Source organism: Hippopotamus amphibius, chromosome 15 (assembly GCF_030028045.1).
Source record: "Hippopotamus amphibius kiboko isolate mHipAmp2 chromosome 15, mHipAmp2.hap2, whole genome shotgun sequence".
NCBI lineage: Eukaryota > Metazoa > Chordata > Mammalia > Artiodactyla > Hippopotamidae > Hippopotamus > Hippopotamus amphibius.
In genome coordinates, this window is record NC_080200.1 from 47,156,482 (window position 1) to 47,165,266 (window position 8,785).

General features: G+C 35.4%; 1 pseudogene; it reads right to left on the reverse strand.

Annotated features, from left to right (window-relative positions):
* Positions 1–633: 633 nt before the first annotated feature.
* Positions 634–1,373, reverse strand: LOC130836432 (MAPK-interacting and spindle-stabilizing protein-like; annotated as a pseudogene).
* Positions 1,374–8,785: the final 7,412 nt, after the last annotated feature.

The following is an 8,785-nucleotide window of genomic DNA, read 5'->3' on the forward strand; positions in this document are numbered from 1 at the left end:
ATTTGATTATATGCCCAAGACAGGGTCTTCAACTAAGATGTCAACCCTACTCCATCTTGTCTGACAGTAAAGCACACAGCTCTACATATAATTGGCAATGCAGAAGAGTGGTATAATCTTAAGCTCAACACTGCTAAGGCTCTAACAAATCCTTGGCTGAGAAACACTTGGGACAGTTGCATGAAAGATGGGCAACAGTACACATTCACTGCCTTTGATTCTCTAAAAATCTACCTTTATATCTAGTCAGACTGGCAGAGATTACTTTTATTGAACTTTGTGCTTTGGTGTGGTTCTATAAAACATTACTGAGAAATGTTAAGAAAAAAAAAAAGTCCAATGAAACACATCTCTGAGTTTATTTCAAGAATGCTGTTGAAGATACTGCTTACTACATTACAAAGTCTTTGAAGATCTTTGGGGAAATTTTTCTATTTTTAGTACCAGGAATACTTGTGCTTTCATCCTTTTAAATGCTTTACCTAAGTTTACCTGAAGCTTGAAATTTACTCTTATTTTATGTACACACATCTTTTAAAAAAATGATTTTAAAGCTTTCTACTCTTCCATCCCAAACAGGAGACAATGTTTCAGTTGCGCTTGTGGGACTATTACTGCTTGTTAACTAAGAAATTAAACACTCACATGGGGACCTCCAGGCATCCGTGGAGCATCAGAAGGTCCTGAAGGCACTTGAAAAGGATTGTTGGGAGCGGGGTAGAGTCCGGGTGTGGGGTAGATCCTGCAGGGGGCAGGATATGGCGCTGCTGGTCCCCAGGCTCCTGGAGGAACAGGGCCCCTGGAACAGGTGGTGCTGCCCCTGATGCTTGGGCAGGAGGAGGAGCAGGCCATGGCCCTGGAGATGGATATGACAAATTAGGGGTAGGATACTTCTGTTTCATTCCTGGTGCCCAAGGTCCAGAAGACATGTATCCCCATGGACCTAAAGGACCAGCTGCAGCTCTATCTGTGGGTGCACCATATGATCTTGGAAGCGTATTTGGTGTAGAAAGGCATATTTGGTGTAGGATATGGCCCCGTGGGGCCAGAGCCTGGCACAGCTGGGGCTGGATAAGGACTGGTGGGGGGCATGATGGTCCAGAAGGAGAAAAGGGTGCCGGGGGTCCTGGAAGTAGTCCGGTGGGAAGCATAGAGGGATACATCCCTGTTGGTGCTGGTCCAAAACGCACAGTGGAGGGTGTTGTACTTGGTTGGCGTCCAGATGGCGCAGAAAGTAGAGCACTTGAGTTGTTCCGAGGGTTGGAACCTGGCCAGCCTTGAGGAGGTTGGCCAGGTTTTGTATTGCTCACAGAAGAGGTTTTGGCAGGGGAGCGTTCGGGTACCACATCTGCCAACAAATATTCATCAGACATTTTCCTGGCAAGATGTGAACCCACAGCAAGGTCTAAAAGCAGTGATGGGTCGGAGGGAACTGGGCGATGAAGAACCGAGCGCAGCTGATGGCGGGGGTGCTGGCAACGGGGTGGGGGTGGGGGGCTGCCGCAGCAGCAGCACCAGCAGCGCGAGGCTCCTCCTCTAAAATACCGTTTAAATGTATACCTAAATGAACAGATTTAATTTTATTCCTATTATAGCAATTATACTCTTTTGAAGAATAAAATTGCTAATGTTGATGTGGCTACATAGGTGAGACTTTTTCTCATTTACAGACGGTATCACTTCGATATACCACCTTTTATTGATCTCAGACACTATTGTCTGTGTAAGAGTGGAGTCTTCATTGTGAAAGTAAACTTACTTTTTTTTTTTTAATCAACTACAGTGTCTAGTAAGTTTCAGAGAACATAGTGGTGTTTGGTATAAACATTTTAATTTTAATACCATGGGTGAGCAAAAATAAATTTTTATTACTCAAAGTAATATTTTATGGAAAAATGATTAAGTTCAGAAAAAATGTTATGATCCCAGGAAAATATAATTATAGACACTGTTTGAAAATTGTATTGCCACCGACTTTATTTTCTGGAAATTAATAGAGAAACAATTCTATTGCTGTAACTGAAGGATACAGACAGTTAAACAATGCACTAAAGTTAACTCTCGTGGATAAATATCAGCTTTTCCAAATATGAATGATAAATGTTAAGTAGAAAAAACAAAACTTATAAACAAAAATAGAAATTTGAAATTGCATTTCTAAGATGATTTGGTAGTACTAGCACTGAATTGTGTAGGTGATGTTTTTTAAATCTGTTTTAGTGATTACTCTGATTTTTTCATTGTAACTTCTTGATTGGTGGCTGCTATGCAATATTTTCAGTAAATAAAATAAAAGTCATTTTTGACAGTTTGCAGCAAAATAAAAAAGATTACTTTTTCTTTATTGACTTCTTGGCTGGAAACAATTTTGTTATCTTCAAACTGCAATCAGACAGCTCATATATATGCATGGGTGTGTAGGTGCATACATACATATATGATATATATTTCTCTAAGGTATATTTAATTTTAAATATATTTCTTTAGGTGATACTTATTTTAAATAATATATGTTAACTACCTAAATTACATCAGGCTCTAGGTTAGATGTTGCAGACATAATATTAAGTGGAATACACAGGGCCACTGGTACCCAATGAATTAAAGAGACAGGAGACACACAAATAAGTGGCCAGAACAATTACAGGATATTATGTAGGATGTTTCATATGACAAATGCACGGTTCCATGTGAGTGCAAACATCAGATTTAGGAGGCTTTCCAGATCTTTTGAGGTTGGGGAAGAAGGATATAAGAACATATTACACAAATGAAAGCATGTATGTAAAGCTAAAATGTAACACAGAACTTCTTATATTTAAGGACCTGGAAGATGTTCTTTACAGTTTGAACATGGACTTTGAATAACAGTGTGGTCAGACATAAGTATAGATGTAAAAGGAACCATGCCCTAGGACACTGATGATTCTGTCATGGAGTTTATACTAACATTGAGAGAAATAGGAGTCATAAATGCATTTTAGAAGGACCACCCTAACTGCAGTGTCAAACATGAATGGATGGACACAGGACAGGGAAAATAAAACAGTTTAAGAATATATGCTAGTAATCCAAGAAATAAATTATAGTTTGATATATGGCACTGGCAATGAGGATGGAACAAAGCAGACATGCTTGACAGATATTTGGAGAGGAAAATTAAAAGTTAGAATTAATTGAGTATTCAATGGCTGAGGGTAGCGGAGGAATGAAGGATGTTTTTGTAATTACTGGCTTATGCATCTAAATGAATGGAAAATCATTCTATGAGATAAGAAACACAGAAGTACAAACCAGTTTTATGGGAGACAGGATTATGGGTTCAGTTTGGCACATGCTGAGTTAGAGAGAATTGAATACAGTTAGGCATAAACTATACTAATTATTTTATTTATTTGCAGACACTGAGAAGTAATACTAGTTGTGGAATATATATGATAGTAAAAATAGTCATAAATCAAAGAATCTAAGAGTTTTAAAATAAAAATATTAAAATCAAAATATGTGGGCTTATTTTTAGTAGACACACACCATGCTAGAACATATAAGTGATTATGTCCAAGGGAACTTAAGCTTTATACAATTCAATATGAAGAAAAAAAGCAGTTCTGAAGACCAATATTAAGGAATTTTTGTCCCATGGCTGGGGACTGAAGCCACAAGAGATGTTGACATGTTTCACCAAATATGTGGAATGAGAAGAAAGGAGGACCTAGGAGCAAAGCATGATGACCAGTATTCCAGAAATATCTTGGTTGTATTGTCATAGCTTTCAACTAAGGCATTACTTCTTGAGACTGTCTTTTTTCTTCTGATGGTGTCATTGACAACACAGTCTATTGACATTTTTCTGTCTATCCCATTTGTGTATTCAGAAAAATGCAAATATGAGTGTTCAATAACTTATAGGTTCAGATAAAAAGATAAACTACTAGAGTCCATAGGTCTATTATTATTAAGGGCAATTTTTAAATGATTTACTCTTTGTAGTCTAGCAAAGGCTTTCAATGAAATAAATAAAAGTAATTATTTGTACTCATTGCATTTCTTTGATTTCTTATTTTGTGATATTTAATACATTGCTATTCTTATTATGAAAGATCATTCTAGTGTGTTTGAATATTGAAAATTCAAGTTGGTTTATTTCAAGCCATGAAAACCCAGGCAGAAATTACAACCACTATTATTATGAAATACAGAAATGGATCTGGGATAGCACAGGGAGTTGAAGTCATTATCACGGTGCTCACATACTTGGTATAACACAACAAATTATGATAAAACTTTTATTAAAAATAGATTGTGCCTTGGCATTTTAGTCATAAACTTATGTTAATAAAGTAGTTTTATTTAGGAAACTAAAAAATAAATGATTGAAACAATAACAATTAAAATCACTAGTGGCCAAATTTATCCTTGGCTAAAAAATGTTTATGGTCTAAAAATTAAATTTTGAGTTTGAAGATTACATATAGATAAATAGATGGAGATACACATCAATATCAATACCATTATAGATATAGATAAAGCTACCTACCTCAAAATATGCAATATACAAGGACCTCTAGGTTTAGAAATTGAACTGATGACAGAAAGTGCAATTGATTTTTATAAAAGCAAAAATGTAAACAAATATAAGATATATTTATACTATCAATTTATTTTGCCTGTTTATAAGTATCTACTGTTCAAGGAGGAGTGAGATTTGCTCTCTGTTATAGTTCTTCAGCTTTTAATACCCTAAGACTACTTATTACACAGATATTATGGGCGACACAGTATTTTTTTTTCCTGTCCTTACACAAGGTTTTGAAAACACAAGTAAGGCAGAAGCAATGAAATTCAGCTAACTATACCAGCACAAGCAGCTGGAGGTAAGAAAAGTAATGCTGAAGGCAGGGAAGAAAGAGTGATTGATATTCTTGTTGGAAAGGTGTATGAGATTAGACTGACAGTTTCCATCTAAAATTGAATTTCCTGCTGCTCAAGCAACTTAATTTCATTTTTTTTAACAATATGATTTTACAGAAAGTATTTCAAAAGGTGGTTTTGTCTCTGTAAGTTTGTAATTAAAATATGAATGTTGAAATATTTTTTTTTCTTGTTTAATTTTGTGTTGTTTTCCTTTGTGCTCCTACTTGGAAGGAGATACGCTTTATGTTCTTCACTTAGTGTCAATACATCCCGTATATGTCTTGCGTTGAAAATACAACAAACATGCCTCAGTCTTTGAAGTTGTCATTTGTCTCTCTTTCCCATATTTTCAGGACAGGTATCTCCTGAGAAGACTAAGTGACATAATAGGAGATCAGCAGGAAGTGTAAGCTCCATGTTCTGTGTGTTAATGCATCAAGCGTGCCAACATTAAGATGAGGAATGACTTCCTGGTATGAAGATTAGAATGTGTTTTCAGAAAGAAAGAAGCCCTGTGTGAATTATGTTTCTTGCTTAGAGACCAAATGCAAAAATTAAATTGTATTGTTAATGTACTTTCCACAGAGACATAAAAATCTGCTTTCTGTTTTCATAGTATAATATTATAGATTGTTAATTAATTCTTCTTTGCTTATCTTTTCCAATCCTGTGGGATGTCTTAAGTTGAAAATTATACACTGATTAGTAAAGGAAGCTGAGTTAAGAACTAAGAAGTGCTTTCAGAATCTGTGTAATTAAATGATCACAGACCAAGAGTTAAGCACTAGAGGAAATATTTACACTATTTTTTGATGATGACACAAAATCTGTTATAGAGAAGATAAAGGAAATATGAAGCAATGTTTCATTTCTGCAGTTATTCACTTATGATTGGCCACATAAATAGATATTTTTGAGCATCCCTATAAAAGTTAAAATATAGGAATTAATCTTTGAGAGGTTTCCAAAATTGTATTTGTTAAGTAAATATTCATTGAGTGTCCCACATGTTTGACGTTGATTATAGTAAGATATCTAAGATAGGTAAGGCCATTACTTTCAAAGACATTAAATACTATGAGGCTGGAGAGTAACTTAATGACAAAATGAGCACAATTAAGAAAGGCTTAACTGATAATTTAAATAAGAATATCAAGAGGAGAAAAGTATGATTTCTAGGTGCTTGTCCTGTGCATCTGCCAGAAGAGTATGTAATTTACTGAGATTAAGAAGACTAGGAAAAAAAGCAAGTATAGAGGACTAGAATCATTTTTTTTGTGTGGTATGCTAAATTACACATCTACTAAATTTCAAAAGCGAACACCTAACCCAAAGACAATGGATAAATCAACAGATTGATCATGGTCAGTGATCTTGTCTACCAAGACTAAGTTAGTTTTCCTAACCTAGCTGGCCTATCTGGAATGGGGACTATTTAAATGGATTGGATTTCTTTCCCCAGGATAGCATACTCAACCTTTGGCTATAATACATCTTGGGTACTAAGGTCTTACATGTGTCATCTTTGGAAAATTGCCCTCATTAGCCTCCTTAGAGGAAAATGACACTATGCCAAAGGGTTCAAGGCTAGTAACTTTCTTGAGTGTGGGGGACAGAAGTCTAACTCCTGGCTTTAAGGTTGGACTACCTCCTTGGTGTAAATAACGCTCCACGGTGCTCTGTGGCACCAGCCTGAAGTTCTTCTCCAACACAGACCGCATCCTGGCTTGGCCTCTTTCCTGTCCTGTCCTGCTTCCCCCAGTTCCCTTCTCCTGAGAGTAATTCTTTGATATAATACTCCCACAGAAAGCACCAGCTCAGGCACCTCTTCCAAAGAAACTGATTTAAGACATTTGTGTAACATTCAACTACTGCTCAAGAAACAAGATAATGGGTTCCTGGGTCTGAGCCATATCTTGAACTTAAAACCACAAATAATGCTCTAGATTCTGGGAGACCTGCTTGAAATCATCCTCAGTTTTCCTTAAGACTTAACTGTATAGTATATTGTTTCTTTCTTCAATTTATTATACTTACTTTAAAAATTCTTTATTATCTAAAACACTCCAAATGCATCCACGTCCCCTGCACTGTGAAAGAGACTAAGAAGCAGAATATATGATTCAAAAAGGTATACTCAGAAATGATATCATTTCTTGTTCATGTTAATGTGCTTTAATGAAACAAGTAAAATGTCTTTTTGGAATGTTTAGATATTATTTAATTGAATGTTTCTTCTATAATTGGTACTTGCAGAAATGACTCATAAAACTCAGGGTAGAAAAACTTGTTATCTGTTAAGAATCAAATCATATGCATTTCTTGGCCCTGTGTTGACTGTAAGTAGTGCATCTTCATAACTTGGGCTATTCATCACAGATTTTTTAAAAAACGAAGCAGTTGATGATCAAAATCTATGATTCTTGACACTTCATTTCCCAGATTCCATAACACCACTTGCAGTTTTGGGGGTGAAGTGGGTGGACTATGACCACTGTTGCAGCTACAACTTCACATTGGGAGACCGTGCTTTTTCCTTTTTTCTTTTTTTTTAACTTCCTCAATTAAATTGAGAAATTACAAAGCAGCAAAATGTTGCAGCTAATCCACTGGGAGAAAAATTATATGCATATAAAATAAAATATACTGCCTTTTTCATGAACAGTGTGTGAGCTATTTGAAAATTTTATGCCATTAGCTCTTTCAATATGTCATTAACCTAGAAAATAAGAGGGAATAATGAAAGTCATTAAAAGCAGTTGAGTGGCCTACTGTAGCCTGGCCAATAAGAGAATAAAGAATGAGGAACAGAGCAAGACATTCTATTACGTTACAACCTGGAAGGTCTGTGTGTACAAGGGATATATATATATGTGTGTGTATATATATGTATATATATATTTAATTTTTCTGCCTCCATAGTATGCTTTTTATGTATATAGGACAAAAGAAGGTTTTTAAATTTTAGACACAATTACCAAGTGCTAGTCATAAAAAATGTCAGCTAAATCTAAAATGAAGGTCATTATTCTAAATCTGAAGTCCTGAGAACATCACACTCTGTATGTCCTCCTAAAACCTATTCTGTCACAGCCTTCTAGACTACTGTGTGCAAGTACAGTTTGATTTTAAATGAACAGTCATGAACAAAGTTGCTGAGGGGCAAATGTATACAATGGCTACTTTTGCTCTGACTGAAAAATTTATGTACTAGTTATTGTGTGATGAGACAAAATACATTTTATTCCTTGTTAAGTACCACCCGCTACAGCCAAACTTCTTTTCCTTGCCTATAGATTCATCTCAGCCATGACCAGCCCAGGAAACTCTCAGAATCAGCCAATTTTAAACTAACTTTGATATAAACCAGTTATGATTTTGTACTATTCCCCAGAATGTACTGGCTTTATTATAGATATTAGACTGAAAGGACATTCAAGATTGCCACTAAATTCCTAAGTGGTTAGGATAAATGCATGGAAGATTATGTTCTCTTTGGTTTGGTAAAGTTTGGTTCTGTTTCTCTAAAGAACTCCAATCCAAGAGTTAAAGCAGAAACATGGAGAAAATTATAAGGCAAGGGCAAAGGCAATAAAAGTAAACAGGGGTAAGACTTTTAAATGCTGATGATTCAAGAACACATATGGGATTATTTTGAAAGGAATACCCCATATATTGTAATAAATAGTCATCAGATACAAAAGGTCATGGGAAAATACTGTTAGAGCTGAGACCCAAGCTGATCTACACAAAATTTTCTTCCTTAATAAGCCAGCTTTTTTGACAACTTGCTAACATTAGAATTTGACACTATACTAGATATCCTCAGTCCTTATTTTCATAATGGGAAATACTAGGAAATTAAATATAT